Genomic DNA, 22,261 nt, shown 5'->3' on the forward strand with positions numbered 1-22,261 from the left:
ACCACTGGCTGGCCCCACCCTCACCCTCCCCTCTCAGTCACTCTTCACATGGCCTGAGAAAGTAAAGTCAATGGCAGGGGAAGGAGACTCACTCCATATTCCAGAGCAGGAGCGAAGCAGTTGCCATATCTTGTGAGCAAAATTGTATATCCAATAAAGTTTTGCTTTTGGAGATGCAAAGTTCTTGAGAGTGTCTACCTTTTTTAGGTTCACTAGTTGGACTGTTGACATTAAACCAGCTCTCATTTCAAACCCCCGTCCAGCCTACTCAGCCACCTCTGAGAGGGAGGTGGGAGGGGGAAAGAAGGATAATGTCCAGTACAGAATGGAAAATGAAAATGGCAGCGAAGGCTGGAGCAGCCCCAGTGACACAAGATTAAAAATGTATTATTTTTTTAAAACATCAATTTATGTTTTTGTTTTACCTTTAATGTGATTGTGTATTTGTTTAATGTAGAGTAAATTAGATATTAAAAACATTTATAAAAATGACATTTATTAAGGGCAAAACACAAATGCATTATCTTAGGTACAGTTATACCCTGTATTTAACATACCGACTTACTGTATTAGAGCAAATTGTCAAAAATTATACTAACCATTAGGTCTAAAACTGATTCAAAACTGAGATAAAGTTCCTTCTTACAAACTTTTGAGATATTTTTTTCTCCCATACAATTTTATAAAACTGTACTTTTATACATTCATTCAATCATTCACTCTATACTGCAGATTTTATATTTCCATTGGGTAAATATTGGTAAGATAATTGATGTCTATGCTATCACTTGAAAGAGAAAAGGAATTTATATGGAATTTTATTTTTACTTATTTATGTATTCAAATTTTATAGCTGCTCATCTCAAGCAGATAATTCTGGGAATTTGGAAAGGGATATGAAGACATTGTAGTAATTTAATAAAATATGCATGTAAAGGCAGAGTACTCAATAAGATTTTATTTTATTTTCAACCTATTAATTTATATCATTGGAGTGTACTAAAGAAAAAAAGAACAGAATTTAACCAGTGCTTACATTTGAGGCTAATGTAGGAAATGAAAGGATTAGAGCTTTGCAATATTGTAATTGGAAAAATTGTATGACTTGGTAACAACCAGAATTTAGGATGGTTAAAGGGGGAAAAGATATAAAGCTCAGGAAAAAATTCTGTGTTGGATTTGAAACAATAGTAAAATATGTTGTGTGGCGGACAGGTAAAATAGGAAGCACTACCCTGAGCTCCTAAACTAGTAGGTATGTAAATATAATTAAATAAAATAAGTAGCATATAAGACGAAAGAGAGAGTAAAATGGGCTCCAACAGGAAAGAAAGCAAAAACAAAATGTATTCCTGTAGAAATATTCAATGAATATTTATACAAAAAAGAAAGAATAGCTATAAAAACATTGCATATAAGAGAATTCAAGTTAGAAAAAGCTATTTGCTGTACTAAAAGTGTTCAGAAGTTTTAATGAAGAGATATTACTGAACTGCAAGTAATGTAGAGATTAAAAATGAGTTGAATTTATAAGAAAAAGTTGTATTTAACAGCTATAAAAGCAACAGGTCAAAAAGTCAAAAATTGGAATAGACATGGGACAAAAAATGAAAATGATTAAGTGGAAAGCAAAAATTGCATTACAATAAATTATAACTAAAATTTAGAGAATATTTCATTTTATAATTATTACTTTAGAAAGTAAAATCTTTATAATATCTATATTATTAAAACTAATTATTTTAAACCCAAGAATATTTAAATGCTAGTACATTTCTGATAATATCAAAAAGCTGTCAGATACCTAATAAATTTAATACAGCATATGTTTAATAGTATTTTAATACTATTCACTATGTTGCACAATGCATTAGCTTTTCTTAAACATGTTACAAATGTATATTCAGTTATTTTATTGTATATAAACCATTATTCCACAAATCGTAAACATTCGACTACATAGAAAATAATGGATTTTTTATTTTCATAATATCCATATAATGCTACTTTCAACTCCTAGTTTCAAAGAGCAATGCATACAAATATACCAATTCCTTATCCCTATGTAGTAATAATACACTGTTGCATTATAATTATCTAGTTTTTGCCAAAGTATTTCAGTATTAAGAAATTTAGAATGAAATTATATATTTACAGATATGCTTTCAAGTTGCACCATTCCAACCCTTTGCCCATTTGAGAATCTCAAATGCTTTTAACAACAAATGGTGATGGTTTACCTGGTGTGCATACTAAAAGCATGAAAATTAAACAATGTAGTCATCAAGTCCAGATAACATTAATAGCATTGTAGGTATTGATAATGTGTGGATTATCTTTTGTATCAGCTTAATATACTATGCCCCCTTCCTGTTCGACATCTTCAGTAAAAGATCCAAATTTACTATAAACAGCATTAAAAGAAAAAATCAAGGAGTTTTCCATGTTATAATCCCTCTTTAGATGCCTGCTATAAAAGCAATGCCCGAAAATGATCTAGGTTTCACACACTCTCTTAAAAAGCTGATCACAGAAATTTGACTGAATTGTCATGTAAGAGGTTAGAAATATTTACCTTAGCTGAAGAATTTTCTTTCGGTTTTTGGTGATAATAAATATCTTAAATAAATTCTCTGAAAAGCAGATAATGGACCCCAAAACTTCACATATTCTTTTCTGTGGCAGAAAGCAAATTAAAAGAGAAAAACAGAACAGGGATGACTTGAGATTTCAAGCTGTGACCTCAGAGCAAAGCACTGCTGTTATCATCTCTCAGCCAATCTTCTGAGGAAAAGAAGCTAGGGGCAGGAAACTAGATCTCTAGATGGCTACAACATTTTAAAATCAGCTGTTCTGAGCATGGTAAACTCAAGGAATTATCTTCTTTTTAAAAAAGCAGCCCCCATACGGTTCTGGCCTGATTTGACTGCAGTCATTTTCTGCAAAGGTTCATCTCATAATAATGAGATCCATATTATTCAGTCTCAAGACTAAAGTAAGAAAATGCATAATGCATACATTAAAATAATCAGGATACTTCCTGCAGCTAGCATTGCAGTTCATAATGGAAATATATTGATCGGATTACTAAAATAATCAACAAGAAGCACTGACTCACTGCACCAAACAGTTAGTCCAGCCTACATCAGAGGCAGATCTAAGTTTTCCCTCCCTGCAGCACTGAATTGTAATGCCAACATGCATGGCATGATACAGCTAAATTTCTTCCCACATCTTTATTTTATGTACTGCCCTTACTTTTGGATGAAAAAAATACATTGCCAATTACTCCTTTTTTCCTTATTCTAAATATGTATTATCAGCCCTGCTAGATTATTTAAACTCAATTCTATCAAATAAAGCAGGGCTGTCAAACTCCTGGCTGTGGGCCAGATGTGTTATGTACTGGCCATGCCCACACTTGGTTTAGGAAATGGAATAAAAGTCCTAATATGTCACGTGAGGCCACTGTGATGACATGAGTTTGACACTTCTGAAATAAAGATTTTCTCCTGCCATGGAATATATTTTACTAAGATCAGAAAACAAGAATAACAAACATTAGATTTTGTTTGGTACTTTAATCATTTTATACATAATATAATTTGTATTGCTACACTGCAATAAAGAAGTACATTTAATGTCTTGAAAATTACAACACTTAAAATTAAATAATATTAATTTCTATTTCCTTAATTAAATTGACAGCTATAGCCAATTACATCTACTCGTAGTATTCCTAGCTACTTCCTATTTTCATAAAAATGAATTTTATAAAATGGGATACAAATCAAATAAATTATAAAATAGGAATAATTTTAGAACATAGATTCTAAATACAATTTTTAAAATTTACAACTTTTCAAGTGGAAATTCATATGTTTCTAAAAATATCCTTGATAAATGAGGACACAAACATTTATTTATTATTTATTTATTAGACACATTTATATGCCGCCCAATCCTGAAGGACTCCGGGCGGCTTACAAAAATAAAAAGAGGAAAAAAAAACACATAACGAAACACATAACGAAAGAAACAGTTTAAAAACAGCAACACCTCATACACTCATTCTAATCGGGGCTGGACCTCAACAGTGAGGTCAACAGCCCCAGGCCTGCCAGAACAGCCAAGTTTTTACAGCTTTCCTGAAGGCCATGAGAGTGGGTATGGTCCGGTTCTCTGGGGGTAGATGGTTCCAGAGAGTCGGAGCAGCCACAGAGAAGGCTCTTCTCCAGGGGCCCACCAGCCGACACTGTCTGGCTGATGGCATCTGAAGGAGGCCCAATCTGTGGGATCTTACTGGCCGCTGGGAGATATGTGGCAGCAGGCGGTCTCGAAGGTACTCTGGCCTTAAGTCATGTAGGGCTTTAAAGGTGATAACCAACACCTTGAATTGTGTCCGGAGACCAATTGGTAGCCAGTGCAGCTCGCGGAGGATAGGTGTAACGTGGGTGTACCTCGGTGCATCCAATATCACTCGTGCGGCCGCATTCTGAACGAACTGCAGTCTCCGAACGCTTTTCAAGGATAGCCCCATGTAGAGCGCTTTGCAATAATCCAGCCTCAAGGTGACAAGGGCGTGAGTGACCGTTTGTAGTGCCTCCTGATCCAAATAGGGCCGCAATTGGTGCACCAGATGAACTTGGGCAAAGGCCCCCCTGGTCACAGCCGATAGATGATGTTCCAGTTTCAGCTGCGAATCCAGGAGGACTCCCAAATTGCGAGCCCTCTCTGAGGGGCGTAAATTTTCACCCCCCAGGGTTAAGGATGGACTGTCCAAGCAGTCCTTCAGGGGTAGCATCCAAAGCCACTCAGTCTTATCGGGATTGAGCACAAGTTTGTTCACCCCCATCCAGATCCTAACAGTCTCCAGGCATCAGCACATCACGTCCACCACTACACTGAGCTGGCACGGGACAGACAGATACAATTGAGTATCATCCGCATATTGGTGGTACTTGACCCCGTGCTGTCGCATGATCTCACCCAGCGGCTTCATGTAGATGTTAAATAGGAGGGGGGACAAGACCGAACCCTGTGGCACACCACATTTGAGTGGCCTAGGGGTCGAACTTTGCCCCCCGACCAACACCGACTGCGACCTGTCAAGAGAGGTAAGAGGAGAACCACCGTAAAACGGTGCCTCTCACTCCCACCTCCCCTAGGAGTCGCAGAAGGATACCATGGTCGATGGTATCTAAGGCCGCTGAGAGGTCAAGAAGCACCAGGATAGAGAAATATCCTCTATCCCTGGCCCACCAGAGATCATCGGTCAGGGTGACCAAAGCAGTTTCGGTGCTGTACCCAGGCCTGAAACCGGATTGAAAGGAGTCTAGATAATCCGTTTCATTCAAGGTCCGTCAGAGATGAAGCGCCACCACTTTCTCAACAACCTTCCCTAAAAAAGGAAGGTTGGAGACAGGACGATAGTTCTTCAAAATAGCTGGGTCCAGGGAAGGCTTCTTGAGGAGGGGTCTTACCACTGCTTCCTTTAATGGTTGCGGGAAAGACCCCTCCTGCAAAGATGCATTAGTAATCATCTGGAGCCAGCCTCGTGTCACCTCTCTGCTGGTAAAAACCAGCCAGGAGGGGCACAGGTCCAGTAAAAGGTGGAGGCACTCATCGCTCCCATGGCCTTGTTCACTTCCTCAGGGGTGACAAATTCAAACTCATCCCAGAAAATCCGATTAAGACTAGCCCTCGGCATCTTGGCTGGTACTGCCCAAGCGGAGTCCAGGTCTGTCCGAATCTGAGTGATTTTATCCGACAGAAACTGAACGAACTCCTCAGCTCTTCCCTGAAGGAGTTCCCCCACCTCCCCACCTTTCAGGAGGGAGTGGGTCACCCTAAACAGGGTGGCTGGGTGAGATTCCATGGACACAATAAGAGCGGAAAAATGCGTACATTTTGTCATCCTAACAAAGGCTCTTAATAGTGATCGATCAGATTCAGAGTTACTAGCCCTCCAACGTCGCTCTATGCGTCTCTTTTAGTGCTTCATCTCCTGGAGTTCCTCGGTAAACCAAGGTGCCCTCCTGGATCCACTGCTGTGGAGAGGCCTTAAAGGCGCAATCCGATCCAATGCTCCAGCCGCCGCAATGTTCCAGGCAGCAACCAAAGACTGTGGACAAGGGAGTCAGGTATCTCTCCAAGCTGTCTCTGAAATCCCTTTGGGTCCATCAGGCGCCTGGGGCGGAACCACTTAATCGGCTCCACCTCCCTGCAATGGCGGAGTAGCGTCCTGAAGTCAAGCCTCAGCAATGAGTGATCTGACCAAGGGCAATGTCTCTATTCTCCTTAACTCGAGATCACGTCTCCATTGCTCCGAGAGAAATACAAGATCAAGCGTGTGTCCCGCTCTATGGGTCGGACCCTGAACTACCTGGGTCAAGTCCATGGTTGTCATGGAAGCCATGAACTCCTGTGCCCCATCTGAGTGTTCATCAAGAGACGGCAGATTAAAGTCCCCCAGTACTATTAGTCTGGGGAACTCCACCGCCAACCCAGCTACTGCCTCTAGCAGCACAGGCAGGGCTGTCATGACACAGCTGGGAGGCAGGTATGTCAACAGCAAGCCCAATTGAACCCCTAGGTCCAACTTCAAGAGGAGAGACTCACACCCCACAATCTCTGGGGCAGGGATCCTGCGAGGAACTAACGACCTTCGGACAATAATTATTAAAATACAATAAATTAAATTAAAAGTGGGCACATTTTCTCTCACATTCATACACTCATACACCCAGCAAACCAGCTAAAAAAATGCCATTCCTAAATCGACGGCAATTAAAATAATTTAAGAATGGTAGAAAAAATTGAATGTCCCGAAAGGGAAAGAGGTGGGGAGGGGAGAAGAGGAGGGAGAGGGAGGAAGGAGGAAGAGGAGCTGAACTGAGATGGAGGCAGATCGGCAACATGGGTGCCTGGCCAGTCCCCCCATTGTTATCTGCCAAGCCTGGCACTTGGGAGAAAGTGGGTTGAGAGGCAGCCCTGAGGCTTCCAACGCTCCAAACAGAGCGAGGTGACTCAAGGGGGGCTTCAGCGGTTCCGATGGTCTTGTCCCCAAAAAGTCACTTAACCGTAGCAGGGGAACTGTCAGGTGCTCCTTCGTCTAATAATCAAGAAAGAAACCACATAACTCCATGCTTAGAATTAAGTGTACTTTTACTAATTACAAACGATGAGTAGCAAAGCAAAGCTGAGTCTGAGTAAATTGGCGTGAAAGCAATAGATTTGGTATTTGGTATTTATTCGATTTGTAGGCCGCCCTATTCCCTGAAGGGACTCAGGGCGGCTGAACAAAAAACCAAGGGAAGGGGAACAAATACAGAAAAGTAAGACAAACAAGACAGTGATACAACAATTTAAAAACACAACAAGCACAACAGTTCGAGTAGGGGGGGGACTCAACCCCAGGCTTCCTGGGACAGCCAGGTCTTAACGGCTGTCCAGAAGGCCTGAAGGGTGGCGAGGGTCCGAATCTCCATGGGGAGCTCGTTCCAAAGGGCTGGAGCAGCCACAGAGAAGGCCCTCCTCCGGGTGGTCGACAGCCGGCATTGGCCAGCAGATGGAATTCAGAGGAGGCCTAATCTGTGGGATCTGATGGGTCTATGGGAGGCAATTGGCAGGAGGCGGTCTCTGAAGTACCCAGGTCCAATACCATGTAGGGCTTTATAAGTGATGACTAGCACCTTGAAGCGTATCCAGAGACCAATAGGCAGCCAGTGCAGCTCGCGGAGGATAGATGTAACGTGGGTGTACCAAGGCGCACCCACAATCGCTCGCGCGGCTGCATTCTGGACCAGCTGAAGTCTCCGACCACTCTTCAAGGGCTGCCCCATGTAGAGCGCATTGCAGTAGTCCAGTCTTGAGGTCACGAGGGCATGAGTGACTGTTGTAAGATCCTCCCGGTTCAGGTAGGGGCGCAATTGGTGCACCAGGCGAACCTGGGCAAATGCCCCCCTGGTCACAGCCGACAAATGGTGATCTAAAGTCAGCTGTGGGTCCAGGAGGACTCCCAAATTGCGAACCCTGTCTGAGGGGCATATAATTTCACCCCCCAGCCTGAGAGATGGAATACCTTGCCAATTCGTGGGAGGAAAAAACACAAACCACTCGGTCTTGTCAGGATTGAGAGCCAGCTTGTTTCAATTTTTATTTATTTCATTTTCATTTTCATTTTATACAATCACTTATATACTGTACGTAACAAGAAAAACAAAAAGAAAAAAAAAGAAAAGAAAAAACCCCAACATAACACTTCAATCCCCCATACACCCTCTCTTCTCCCCCTCCAACTTCCATTTCACCCCTCCAACATTCCCCTCTTCTACTTCCCTTCCCCCTCAGACATCTCCCCCTCCCTCCATCTCACCCTCCTTACATTCCCTCTCACTCCCTCTTTACTTCTCCCTCCTCTTTCCCTCTTCTCCTCGCTTTGGTGTATCCATCAGTTTGGTTTTTTTTAAAAAGATAAAAGAGAAAAAGAAAAAAAAAGGAAAACGAGCCGCAGTATACAAGTGAATTCTTATTGTTCTAAGAATTGAAACTGTAATTCCACCCTCCCCCCTCCCCCCTGTAATCCCCCCTCCCTAACCCCCTTACGGCTTCGCAGGTCCCATACCCGGCATAATTCTTTAACAAGCATTTGAGTATAATAAGGCCAGCTAACTTTAAACTTAAAAAAGAAAAGAAAAGAAAAGCCAAAAAAAAAAAAAAGGGAATAATAAAAAATAAAGAAGAAAAAAAAAACCACACACACACCCAAAAAGAAAGGAGAAACAGAGAAGGGTCAATAAACCCACTATGTTAACACAGCTTCCCATTATCTGTAAATCTTAAACAATGTAATTCATTCCAAATTTCAATTATTTTACTACTTGCAGGGTTTCAAACTATATTAGAGCCAGGTAAGTTGATCAATTAGGATTCCCCAACTAAAAGTCTCATTGCTTTATCTATCTATTCAAACCGTTAATTTATCTCTTTTTTATCCGAATATCCAAACCTTTCTATAAAACCATTAAACTCAAGAACTTCTTTCATTTTTCATTTCCAACACCTCCCTTTCTATCCTTACCCACCTCCACATGTAAATTTTTTTTACCTTCCACCCTGCCTTTATCCATGTCCATATATATATTTTATCCGCGTCCATTGCTCCTCCCATATTTACTCCACTTTCCTGAAGACTCTCCGACCAAGCCAGCTTGTTAACCCCCATCCAGACCCTCACATCCTCCAGGCACTGACACATCACATCAACTGCTTCACTGAGCTGGCACTGGGCGGACAGATACAATTGGGTATCATCCGCATACTGGTGGTATTTTATCCCGTGCCGTTGGATGATCTCTCCCAGCGGCTTCATGTGAATGTTAAACAGGAGGGGGGACAGGACAGACCCCTGCAGCACCCCATAATTAAGGGGCCTAGGGGACGACCTCTGTTCTCCAACCAACACCGATTGTGACCTGCCCAAGAGGTAGGAGGAGAACCACCGGAAAACGGTGCCTCCCACCTCTCGCAACCGCTGCAGAAGGATACCATGGTCGATGGTATCGAAGGCCGCTGAGAGGTCCAGGAGGACCAGAACGGAGGCCTGGCCCCCATCTCTGGCTCTCCAGAGATCATTGGTCAGTGCGACCAAAGCAATTTCCATGCTGTAGCCAGGCCTGAAACCAGATTGGAAGGCGTCTACATAATCGGCTTCTTCCAAGGACCGCTGGAGCTGAGAGGCCACCACTTTCTCAACAACCTTTCCAATGAAGGGGAGGTTGGAGACTGGACGGTAGTTATTTAAAACGGTAGATATCATGTATAATTCAATCCCCTCCCCTTGGCACCCCATTTCATAGTCCAATAATAATTCACCCAACCGTCAGGTGGGAGATGTCTTCAAAAAGCATCATCAGGGTGGAATGCTGGACAGTTGGCCTTGGCGGGAAACTCCCTTCTTCCACATGTGCAGATAGATAGTCAGGACAGCTCCTAATAACAATCCTCCAGTACATAATGATTCCCCTCCCAAATACCATGCCCCCCCTCCCCGTTTCAATGGCAGACGAAAAGCAGCAGCGAAGCAGAGGCTGACAGGAACCTCCAAGCAGGGGGTGTTATCGACCGCTTGGGGGAGATCTCGGGTCAGTGTCCTCCAGGTCTCCAACTCTGGCACAGGGCTCTCCTCTGCTGCTTCCCGCAGCCTGGCCCGAAACCAGGCCCTCGTCCGAGCACTGCAGGAAAGGTGCTCAGCGCAAGTCTGAGGCGGCTGGAGCCGGGAGTAGTTGGGGGGAGCTCCTCATTTTCCTCTTCTGTGGGGCCTGGAAGCGGCACAGGAAGTCTGAGGCAGCTGGGGCACCTGGCGATAGTTGGGGGGGCGAGCTCCTCATCCTCCTCATCCTCCTCTTCTGCGAGGACCTGAAAGTGGCGCAGTTTGTAGTTGTGGCCGTCGTTGTTGTCCCAATACTCGGTGTCGGCCACACAGTAGTGAACGGCAAACTCGAGCGGCGTGGTCCCGGCGCCCACGAGCAGGTGGAAGGCGAAGCGGTCCGTCTGGCCGTTGTGGGTGGCGGCGGGCAGCGGCAGTAGCCAGCGGGCACCTCGTTGCAGCTGGCCCAATGGTTGAGCGTTGTAGCGCACCAAGACACTCTTCTTGTAAGCCAGGTTGAGGATGCGCATGGCGCCGCGCAGCCCGGCTACCTTGGGCTGCACCCAATGTTCCCAAATCCACTTGCTCGGAGCCCCTGGCGCTGGATGGCATCCACGGGTGTGCCTCCGTCTCCCCGCAGCCCTCCGGCAGCAACATTCTTCATAAGGTGATGCAAAAGCCTTTCCGGCTAGTTTTCGGTGGCCATTTCCCCTCCGCGCATGCTGCTGTGTATCTAGAGCTCTCTAGTAACATAAGTATTTGCTTCTCTTTAAAACTGAATCCAATATAACAATAAATAAATGGGAGGGTGGAGAAAAATGTTTGCAGAAATGTCACAAGATGTTCTAATAATATTAAAAACAAAATCCATTCTAATCTTCAAAATTACATTAGGTTCATTGTGACAAAAATGTTTAATGTCAACTTGTTCCAATAAATTTCTTTAATAATAAAATATTTGAATGAACAATTCAAGAACTCTGTCAACAAATCTCTATAACTACACATGAAAACATCATTATATATTAACAATAGCCATGAATTTTGTAAAATATGAATAAATATCTATTAAAATTATTTTCCAACATTTACAATAGCATCCCAAAATACCATTTCCCAACAGAAAACTTCTATAGAAAACTGATTTCTTCTAATTCATGAAGAAGAAAAAGCTGCTTTCCAAATAGAAATGAGACTTCGCACCACGATTAGGAATGTCATTTCTAGTGACAAAGTACTAGAATAGTTCTGCAGTTAATCTGCATTCTTCACACTTATGTTCTCTTTTTTCCAAAGATTTCTCTTTATGCAAATATTTTTTCAAAACAAACTCAGATTAACAGAATTCGAAGGGACCTTCTGGTCATCTAGTCCAATTCCCTACCTGAGCAGGAGATCCTATACCCATGATGGTGAACCTATGGCATGCATGCCACAGATGGCACGTGGAGCCATATCGATAGGCACGCGAGCTCAGCTCTGGTGTGCATGTACACACTGGCCAGCTGATTTTCGAGCCTTCTGGGCCCACCAGAAGTCAGGAAACAGGCTGGTTTGGGCCTCTGGTGAGCCTCTGGTGAGTGGGAAAAGCCGTCTTCATCCTCCCTGGGCTCCTAGAAAGGCTCTGGAGCCTGGGGAGAGCGAAAAACGAGCCTTCTGGTCTGACTGGAAGTCGGCAAACAGGCCTCCGGAGAGAGAAAAATGGGTCCACCGTGCCATCACAAAAGCGAGGGGAGCACGGGGGGCACATGCACATGGACAGGGGTTGCATGTGCATGCACAGGGGTTGCATGTGCATGCATGGGGGTGGGCGCATAGAATTATGGATGTGGGCACCTGCACAAATGACCCCCCTCCCCCCACTTTTGGAATGCGATGGCAAAAAGGTTAGCTATCACTGCCCTATACCATTTCTGACAAATGGCAGTCCAGTCTCTTCTTGAAAGCCTCCAGTGATGAAGCTCCCACAACTCCTGGAGGCCACTTCTGTTCCACTTGTTGCTTGTTCTCACTGTCAGAAAATTTCTTCTTATTTCTAGGATGAATCTCTCCCTGATCAGTTTCCATCATTTATTCCTTGTCTGGCCTTTGGGTGCCTTGGAAAATAGGGGAGGGGTTGATCCTAACCCTAACTCTCTGTGCCAGCCCCTCAAATATTGGAAGACTGCTATCATGTCTCCTCTGGTCCTTTTCTTCACTAGACTAGCCATGTCCAGTTCCTGCAACTGTTCATTGTATGTTTTAGCCTCCATCCCCCTAATCATCTTGGTTGCTCTTCTCTGCACTTTTTCTAGAATCTCGACATCTTTTTTTATAGTGTGGTGACCAAAACTGGATGCAGGACTCTAGGTGTGGTCTTACTAAGGATTTATAGAGTGCTATTAGTACCTCACTTGATGTTGATTGTATCTCTCTGTTAATGCAATTTAGGATTGCTGTTTGTTTGTTTGTTTTTTGTTTGTTTTGTTTTATTAGTTTTGTATGGCGCCCACTCCCGAAGGACTCCGGGCGGCTCACAATAAAACAGGGAAAGGGGGATAAATAAGACAAAACAACAATTTAAAAATACACAACATTCACAATTGAAGTGGGGCTGGATACTTCAACAGCCCCCAGCCCGTTGGAACAGCCAGGACTTAGTAGCTTTACGGAAGGCCGGGAAGGTAGTAAGGGTCCAGATCTCCATGGGGAGCTCGTTCCAGAGGACATCGGCTTTTTTGGCTGAATTGTGGAAGCTTAGCACTAGAAGCTTTCAAGAAGAGACTGGACTGCGATTTGTCAAAAATGGTGTAGGATCTGCTGGGTGGGGTGTTGGACTAGATGATCTGTAAGGTCCCTTAAAAGTCTGTTAATCTGTATCTGTATTTTCCTGGATATTGATGTCAGTGTAAGGCCTGCCCTCCTCCACTTTCAAGAAAGCACGAACTCTTGAAGCTTCAGTTTTTCAAAAGGAAACTTTTATTGAAAGAAAAGTGGTTGCAAGGCAAAAGCAAAGCAGGCTCTAAGTTCTTTTTAGGCAATTCTGTTAGGATAAAGGCATTAGAAACCCCTCCCCTCAGTCCGATGTTTAATAAGCCAATCCACAGGTGTGAAGATGATATTGTGGAAACGGCCATCCTGGGAAGGAGATAAGGAACTGTTCCCTGGTGCTTCTTTCAGGGGGTTTCAGAACTAAAGCAAAACAGATGGTCCTCCCTCCTTACACATTCCCCAAAGGTAAATCAAAGCACACGGCAGATAGGTGTCAGAGCTAAGACTATAAACTAAGGGATTATAGGATATGCAGGAAACAGGAAGAGGGCAATAAGCGAATAAAGGGATACAGACCCCCCCCCAACCCACAGCAATGGCAGTATCACAGTAGGGATCTGACATGCTTCCCCCCTAGAAAAATGAAAGGTCCACTTATAAAGGAAGCACGAAGAGGGACAATATAGTTAGGTTTATCAGAGTACTGGAATTTCTTTAGTAATTTTTAGCCACCCATTCATTTTGGGAGGGGGATAAATGCTTCCAGGCTACTAAATATTGTGTGGAGCCATGGTGTGTGTGAGAAACTAGTTCCTTGATCTCAAAGTGTTGTTCCCCCTCAATCAAAATAGGGATCAGAGGAACGTCTGCAGGTGGCCTTAGAGGCAAGGTAATTTCTGGTTTCAGTAGGCTGCAGTGAAACACTGGATGTTTTAGGGAGGAGTAATTCCACAGTTACTGGTTTAATGATCCTAGTGATAGGGAAAGGTCCTATGAACTTAGGTTCCAACTTTTTGGAGGGTTGCAAGGACTGTTGAAATTTGGTGATTAAGTAGACCTTATCACCCATTTTGAAAGGTTTTTGTTCAGTTCCTTTTTTTGGTGGCTTGAGTTTTAAAAGCAGCCCTAGCCTCGCTTAGAGCTAACCTTACTACTAAAATACATAGAGATCTCTCTCCAGGGTGCTGAAGTCTCGCCTATGGATTGTAAGAGTTCAGGGGTTTCTCCCTGCCTTCTTTTCACTGCTGCACACACAGGGCATCTGGCAACATAGTTCTCTATGTCTTTCTTGAGGGATGGCCACCAGAATTGTCTTTTTATAAGGGGCAGGGTTTTCACAAACCTGAAGTGGCCAGTCAGTTTGGAGTCGTGGCATACCTCGGGCTAGCTGGAACGTATAATTTTCCCCCTACCCAAGTCAGTGCTTTGTGGAATGATTTGACCCCCTCTTCTCTGTGGTAGTCCCTCAAATACTGGAATACCCCTAATTCTTCTTTTCTTTAGACTATCCAAAGCCAGATCCTACAGCCTTTCTTATATGTTTTAATTTCCATGCCTTTGATCATCTTAGTTGCTCTTCTCTGAACTCTTTCCAAGGTCTCAATATTTTTTTTACATTATAGTGACCAAAATTGGTTGCATTATTCCAGGTGTGGTCTTACTAGAGTTTTATAAAGCGGTACTAATACTACATCTGATAATGATTCTATGCCTCTGTTTATACAACACAGGATTGTATTAGCTTTTTGGACTGCTCCTGCACACTGCTGGCTCATATTCAAGTGATCACTCACTAGTACTCAAAGGTCCCTCTCTCAGTTACTATTTTTGAGCCAAGTCACACCTAATCTGTACCTATACCTTTGATTTTTCCTGCCTAAATGTAAAACTTTACTTTTCTCCACATTAAAATTCATTTTGTTGGATAGGGCCCATTGTTCAAATCTGTTAAGATCTTTTTTGATCCTGAGCTTGTCTTCTGGGATGTTGGCTATACCTGCCAGTTTAGTGTCATCTGGAAATTTGATGAGTTCTCCTTCTATTCTCTTATCTAAGTCATTTGTAAAGATATTGAAGAGTACTGGGCCTAAGATGGAGCCTTATTGTACCCCACTACTTACTTCTCTCCATGTGGATGTAGTACCATTAAGGACTACTCATTGAGTATGGTTTGTCAGCCAGCTACAAATCCAACAGGTGATGATGTTGTCTAGTCCACATTTTTCTAGCTTACCAAGAAGTAGGTTGTGATCTACTTTGTCAAATGCCTTACTGAAATCTAAGTATACTTTGTCCTAGTGGTGGGTTCCTACCAGTTCAGACCAGTTCGGCTGAACCGGTAGTGATTTGGCGGCCTGGGTTGCTGGAACCAGGAATGACCCAGGCCTACCGTGCCCCCAAACCGGTTCCCCAGTTGCTGCTGCTGCCATTGCCATCTTGTTTTTTTCAGTTCTGCGCATGCACAGATCAATTTATATTGCAATGCACATCCAGCATGCGCACGAGCGAACAGGCAGTAGTGCCAACCGGAACCCACCCCTGCCTTGTCCACAGCATTTCGCTGGTGTACTAATTTAGTCACTTTAGCAAAGACTGAAAGAAGATTGGTTTGGCATGATCTGCAGAATTTCAACAATTAAAATGAATGTACTACCCAAACTACTTCATCTTTTTCAAACAATACCGATTAAGTTAGAGAAATTTTTTTTGAACAACTAAATAAAATGGTATCCAAATTTATCTGGTCAGAGAAAAAAATGCATATTAAATACAAATTTCTACAAGATAGTAGAAACAAAGCCTTCCTGACTGGGAGCTTTACTAAAAGGCAGCAGCCCTGACATGGCTCAAGGACTGGATTCAACTAAAAAAATAAAAGGATTCTTATGCTAGAAGGCCATGATCTCCAACTAGGCTGGCATGGCTTCCTCTGGGAGGGAAAGAATAAATCTCATTCATACTTCCAAAGAGACATAATAAGAGATGCCCTGTATAAGGTCTAGGAAATTTTTTTAAAAAAAACATTACATGAAAATCCCAATCTGGTTATCAACGATGAAGGCAATAACATTTCCAAATACTATAGATCTCAGTAAAATGGTAAGATATGCAGAACTCTTAGATGAAAAAGGAGAACTAAAATCAGTACAAGATCTGAAAACACAAGGAATAAATATGGAATGGTGGCCCTATTTACAAATTAAAACAAGTCTTTAAAAGATCGGGAACAATACAGAATACAGGAGAAACAAATGGAATTAGATAAAATATTATTAGGAACAGGAGGAAAAGTGATTACCAAATTATATAATTTTCTTTTAAGGTATAAAATGGAGTAAGAGATGGTAAAGGAGACAATGATGAGCTGGGGAAGAAATTTTGGCAATATAGAGTTAGAAAAATGGGATAAATTATGGGAAAGAAATTATAAATTTACGATGGCAGTAGCTTACAAAGAAAGCCTCTATAAAATGTTTTATAGGTGGCATTTGCCTCTAGCGAGATTGCCCAAAATTTATCCCCCAAATGTTGGAGATGTAGCCACGAGTCTGGAACATTCTACCATATGTGGTGGATGTGCCCCATCACAAGGAAATACTGGTGCAAAATTTGGAAATGGTTGGAAAAAATTACGTGACCAAAAATAGAACTGAAACCAGAAGCATTCTTATTAGGACTATTAGACCAAAAAAGGGATAAATAATTTCAATACATAATAATATACATACTCACTGCAGCTAGGATTGCTTTCGCACAAAACTGGGGAAGAAATCAATACACCCGCAGATGAAACAATAATTAGAAAACTACCCAAATGTGCAGAGATGGACAAAATGACAATAGAACTAAAAGAGAAGAATAGGATTTCTATAAAACATGAAACAGAATTTATGTGGCTGGAAAACAGAAGCCAAAACAGAAAATAGATAATGTAAATATATGGTGATATAAATAATATTATTATAAGTGTTAGTACTACTGTTGTTATATTATAGGACAAGGTAAAAGCAATAGGAAAGTCATGCAGAATGGAAAACTATAAAAGCTAAACATGAAAGCTGATACAGAAGGCTGTATAATTACTTTATATTGTTTTTTTTTTGCATAATATTTTTATTTCCGTTTCATTCTATACAATCAGATGTTTACTGTGCATAACCAGGGCATATAACATTGAGTAATAACCACAACCCTCACTTATATAGAAAATGCCCCCTACAATACAAACCGAATATACCACCTTGACTCACCATACACCCTCTTTCAACCCCCTCCAACTTTCATTCTTCCTTCTCACATACCCCTCTACACCTACTTCCCCTCCCCCTCTATCTAACCCTAACCCTATCACTCCCTCTCTTAATCCATTCACTCCCTTCCTTCTCCTCCTCCTCTCTCTCACTCTCTCCACCCTCCTTCTTCTTTCACTCAGCTCCTCCCTTCGGTATACTTCTATTACCTTCCAATATATTCGGTTTGTTCTGTTTTGACACTAACATTAAAAAGCCACAGTATACAAGTGCAATCATGTACCTTAAAGTTTAACACATATTATGTTTCCCCCCTCCCCCCTCCCCCTAGATCCCCACCTCCCTTCCCTCCCCCCGACTTCCCAGAGCCCATACCATGGTATAACTTTTTGACAATCACAGTCTAAAATGTCTCTACATTGATCTCAGCTTCTTATTGTTACCCAAATTTTAAACAGTTTAAGTTCTTACTGATGCTAAGCATAAGCTATCTGGAGTTTCTTAATCCCATGTTTACTTTGTATATAATAATCCATTTTTTCCAGTCTCGTTTATATCTCTCGTTTGAATGTTCTTTGAGATATGCTGAAATTTTTGCCATTTCGGCTAAGTTTATAACTTTCAAAGTCCATTCTTGAATTGTAGGCAAGTCTTTCTTCTTCCAATATTGCGCCACCAAGAGTCTTGCTGCCGTTATTAAGTACAGAACCAAGTTAATCTCTGCTGCCGTAAAGTCAATACATATACCTAGTAAAATTTTATCCTTCTTTTGAAGATATTTTGCAGAATCCACCATATTTTTATCCAAAATGCCTTAACATTACGACATGTCCACCATATATGAAAATATATAGCATCAAGAGAACCACATCTCCAACATTTAGGTTGAACATTCGGATACATAGAAGCAAGCTTTTTGGGATCTAAGTGCCATCTATAAAACATCTTATAAAAATTTTCTCTCAGATTTTGTGCTTCTGTAAATTTCACATTTCTTACCCAAATTCTTTCCCATGTGTCCAGCATTATTGGTTCCTCAATATTCTGAGCCCATTTTATCATACAATCCTTAATCAGTTCCGTTTCAGAATCCAACTGTATTAATACATTATATATCCTCTTTATATGCATTGAGCTTTGATCTCTTATTTGTTTAAACAAATTATCCTCAACTTTTACAAAGCCAATTTTTTTATCTGTTTTCCACCCGGCCTGTAGTTGACCATACTGAAACCACGTTTGAACTACCTTCTCTTCTTTAAGTACCTCTAAAGATTTTAATTGCAACACCTCTCTTTCTAAAATAAGAAGTTGTCTATAGGTGGTTCTATCGTGTTTTTGTTCTGTATTCATATTTTCAATTGCATGTCTAGGAATTGCCCACATGGGCAATTTATCATTTAGTTTGTGTTGGTATTTTTTCCAGACCCGCAATAAAGCATTTCTTAAAATATGATTTTTAAAATTCTTATCCAATTTTTTGTTAAATAACAAGTAAGCATGCCAACCATATACCAAGTCGTGTCCCTCGATATTCAATATTCTATCATTGGTTAAATGAGTCCAATCACTAATTGCAGATAATGCCACTGCATCATAGTATAATTTTAAATTAGGTAATTTCAATCCTCCTCTTTCACGTGTATCTTGCATTATTTTCATCTTTACCCTCGGCTTCTTTCCTGCCCATACAAATTTGTTGATACCCTTCTGGCATTCTAAAAGATTCACATCTCTTTTAAGTATTGGTAACATTTGAAAAAGAAATAGAAATTTTGGTAAAATGTTCATTTTCACTGCCGCTATCCTACCCAACAAAGACAAATGCAGTTTCTCCCACCTCTTCAACTCCAACTGTATAGTATGCCAAAGTGGTTCATAATTATGCTTATATAGTTTCCCATTTGAGGTTGAAATATTAACTCCAAGATATTTAACTTTTTTAACTACCTCACATCTTAACATCGCTCCCAGTTCTTCCTTCTGCTTGATATTCATATTTATAGCTAATATTTTGGTTTTTCCTAAATTTATTTTAAATCCCGAGACCTGACCATATTGATTGATCGTATTCATTAAGACCCTACTGGATTCCTGCGGTTGTTCCAATATTATAACCAGGTCATCCGCAAGTGCGCGGACTCTGTATTCTTGCTGTCTGATCTTAATCCCTTTTAGACCGCTCAAACCCCGTATCTTATTCAACAATACTTCCAAGGTTATAATAAACAATAATGGGGACAGAGGGCTTTATATTGTTATGTATGTTTTGTTTTTTGTTTTTTCTTGTGTTTTTCTTTCTGTTTTTAAAGATTAAAATGTTCAATTAAAAACTATTAAAAAGAAAAAAGAAACAGATTATGAATCAAATTTTATGGTTAAGAAAAAGCATTATAACTACAATCTGTAATTATGCCAACCCATGTGGTTATAAATTGTCTTAACTGCATCCCAATATTTTGTCCTAACTTGGAAAAATTACTAATATATTGTTCAGTTGCCGGTAATCCAAGAAAAAAAGTGATACACAGGAATAGCGATAAAAAGGAGCTAGTCCTATAGATGTTTTTCTGTTGTTCCACTTTTGTTTTTTGACATCTCAAATCTGATGTATGAAGGCTTTGTGTGGAAAACAAAGCAGCTGTGAAAAGGTTTAGCCTTCCCCATATGGCACGAGGTGGCCCCATTGTCAGCTAAATCATCCTGGGTTTTCTGTTGTTGTTCCCAAATCATCATTATCAATATGTCTAAGCAACACAAAGGTCCTGGACAGAGGAGACAGGGTGCTAATTATTTAGAAGATGGTAGTTCTTAATGGTTATCATAACAAACTTGCTCAACTTCCTGAATGTCCACATTCATACAATAGCTTTTCTTCTTTTTTTAATTTTTTACTCTTTTAGAGATGTATTTCTGTAAGCCGCCCGGAGTCCTTCGGGATTGGGTGGCATATAAATTCATTAAATTTGAATTTGAATTTGAATTTAGCCAATTACTATTTTAAAATGTTGTGATTTTTTGTCTTCTTCTAAGTCTCTCTCAACAGCTACATTTATATTTTATTTATATTTTGTTGCCAATAATGGCAGTTTTATTCTAAACAAAAACCTTTAGATAAATGCTATTAATCTGAAACTCACTAGTCTCTTGCCAATAAAAAAGGATACAGAGTACTGCATAATGAAAAAGTTGTATGAATGCCCTCTTCTGTGGTTAGCGGAAGAGCCCATTCCAAGCCAAATTAATAGGATACAATGTAAAATACTTAAACTGAACGTAAAAGAGAAATGGAGTATTCAGATGAAGTATTTTTAGTGTGTAAATAATTAAAAAGGTCCATCTTTGAGTATAATTTTATTAACTGTTTAAAAAAATATATTTACTCCACAGTCTACTGAATATATAGCAATATCTTTTGGGTTATTGATACATTTTAAAAAAGCATATTATTCTTATAAACTGAATTCACTTTAGCATCAATTGCTTCCTTCAACTAAAACAGTATGACACATGTGAAGAATCTTACACATGATACCTCTATTACAGAATTTTCAAGCTTCAAAATGTTGATTTTAACATACAGACTGTATTCATTGTTTGTAATACATCATAGTTAATTTAAACATAGTTTGTTAAATAACACTTAGCAGTCAATATCTAATACATAATTCTAAGTCATAACCTTTTATCATCATTGTTAGAGGAGCAAAACAATAATAGAAAAAATGGCACAGTGAAGTCAATTGTTATCCAACTCTCAATTTAGTTTTAATATAAGGTGACCAGACGTCCCAATTCTGGCGGGACAGTCACAATTTTGCACAATTTGTCCCGTGTCCCGACGCATTCTTAAAAAGTCCCAATTTTTTAAAAAAAAATTATCTTTACTAATGTAAAGAGGCTGCAAGGCCATGGCAGATAGGGGCCACCAGCGGGTCTTACTGATTTTCTAGGATACATAAAAGTTGCCTACTATGTCCTCCATATTCAGGGAGAGACACTTGCTCCTGCGCAACATGATCACACCGCAGGTTTTCAAAGCCACACTCTTGATTGGCTCGCAAACGTCACGAGAGATGGCTTCCGAAGGAGGACAAAAAGCTCTGTAGCTTCGCCTAAAGAATAGCCATCTCTGTAGGAACGAGAATGTCACTCATCCCAATCCGTTGAAAGAAATATTTAATCTCTCAGTTCGATGCTTTTGGAAAGCAGAAAGCCTAGATATTCAAGGGAAGACTTATCCTACTCATGATAGCATCGGGATTCTGCACTATAGCTCACAACGTTGCTATGCAGTAGTAAGTTGAAAAGATATAATATGGAAAAACCGACGTCATTAATCTGTAAGTCCTGAACTAATATATTAAGGAGTAAGCCTTACTGAATTGCACATGGTTTTCTTGCCGCCTCGCTTAGAACTACCCGCCAGAAATGAAGCAGAAGAAACGGCCCCTTTGCTCGTGGGGTGCAAAAGCCTTTGACTCACTGTTTCCTTCCAGGTGGCTGGAGAGCCATTTGTGACAAGGTGCACCACCTCAAGCTACCTGCAGTGGCGCTTCCCTCCCTCTGTGCCCCACCTGCCTGCCTGCTGGCACCGACGCTCCAGGCATTTTCTTCACTGGGCAAGCCCTCCGCAGGGCAAGAGGGTGTGACTGGGCAAGGTGGAGTCGGGGGGGCAGACAAACTCCATGCCTGCCTCTTTCTTCCAGCAGCGCCGAGAGTCGCTGGTGGCAAAGAGCTTGGCGATGTCGCCCGGCTGGAGGGGAGGGCGTGGGGTGCGGGAGACCAGCCTCCGGGAAGCTTGCCTCCCTGGACTGACCTGTAAGCCCCACACACCCCCTCCAGCTTGCCAGAACTTGCCAGAACTTCTCCCATACAGTATGCACAACTCTGCAGAGCATAATTGGATCCTACAGTAAATACATTCAGTAGTATCAATACATTTTCCAACCTGGCAGAATGGAGACTACAGCACCCAGAATTCCTAAACAACAGATTTAAATGCCTGTGTGAGAATTTTGGGAATTGAAGTCTCAGTACAGAGGTGCAGAAGGAGGCTAGAAGACAACAGGAGCCTCACTGAATTTAATAATACTTGTTCCTGAATCAG

The 22,261-nt window shown here is 41.2% G+C and overlaps 1 protein-coding gene across 3 annotated transcripts in view; it reads right to left on the reverse strand.

Annotated features, from left to right (window-relative positions):
- Positions 1-22,261, reverse strand: part of CNTN1 (contactin 1) — a 284,705-nt gene that overhangs the window by 212,268 nt on the left and 50,176 nt on the right. The window contains exon 2 of one of the 3 annotated variants that reach the window (XM_087723576.1): positions 2,576-2,676. The exons of the other annotated variants lie outside the window; for them this stretch is intronic. The gene's annotated coding sequence lies outside the window, so the exon portion shown is untranslated. The remainder of the gene's footprint in view (positions 1-2,575; positions 2,677-22,261) is intronic. 3 annotated transcript variants of the gene reach the window in all.

Source organism: Thamnophis sirtalis, unplaced genomic scaffold (assembly GCF_051295495.1).
Source record: "Thamnophis sirtalis isolate CommonGarterSnake01/CBP01778 unplaced genomic scaffold, rThaSir2_p1.2 scaffold_9, whole genome shotgun sequence".
NCBI lineage: Eukaryota > Metazoa > Chordata > Lepidosauria > Squamata > Natricidae > Thamnophis > Thamnophis sirtalis.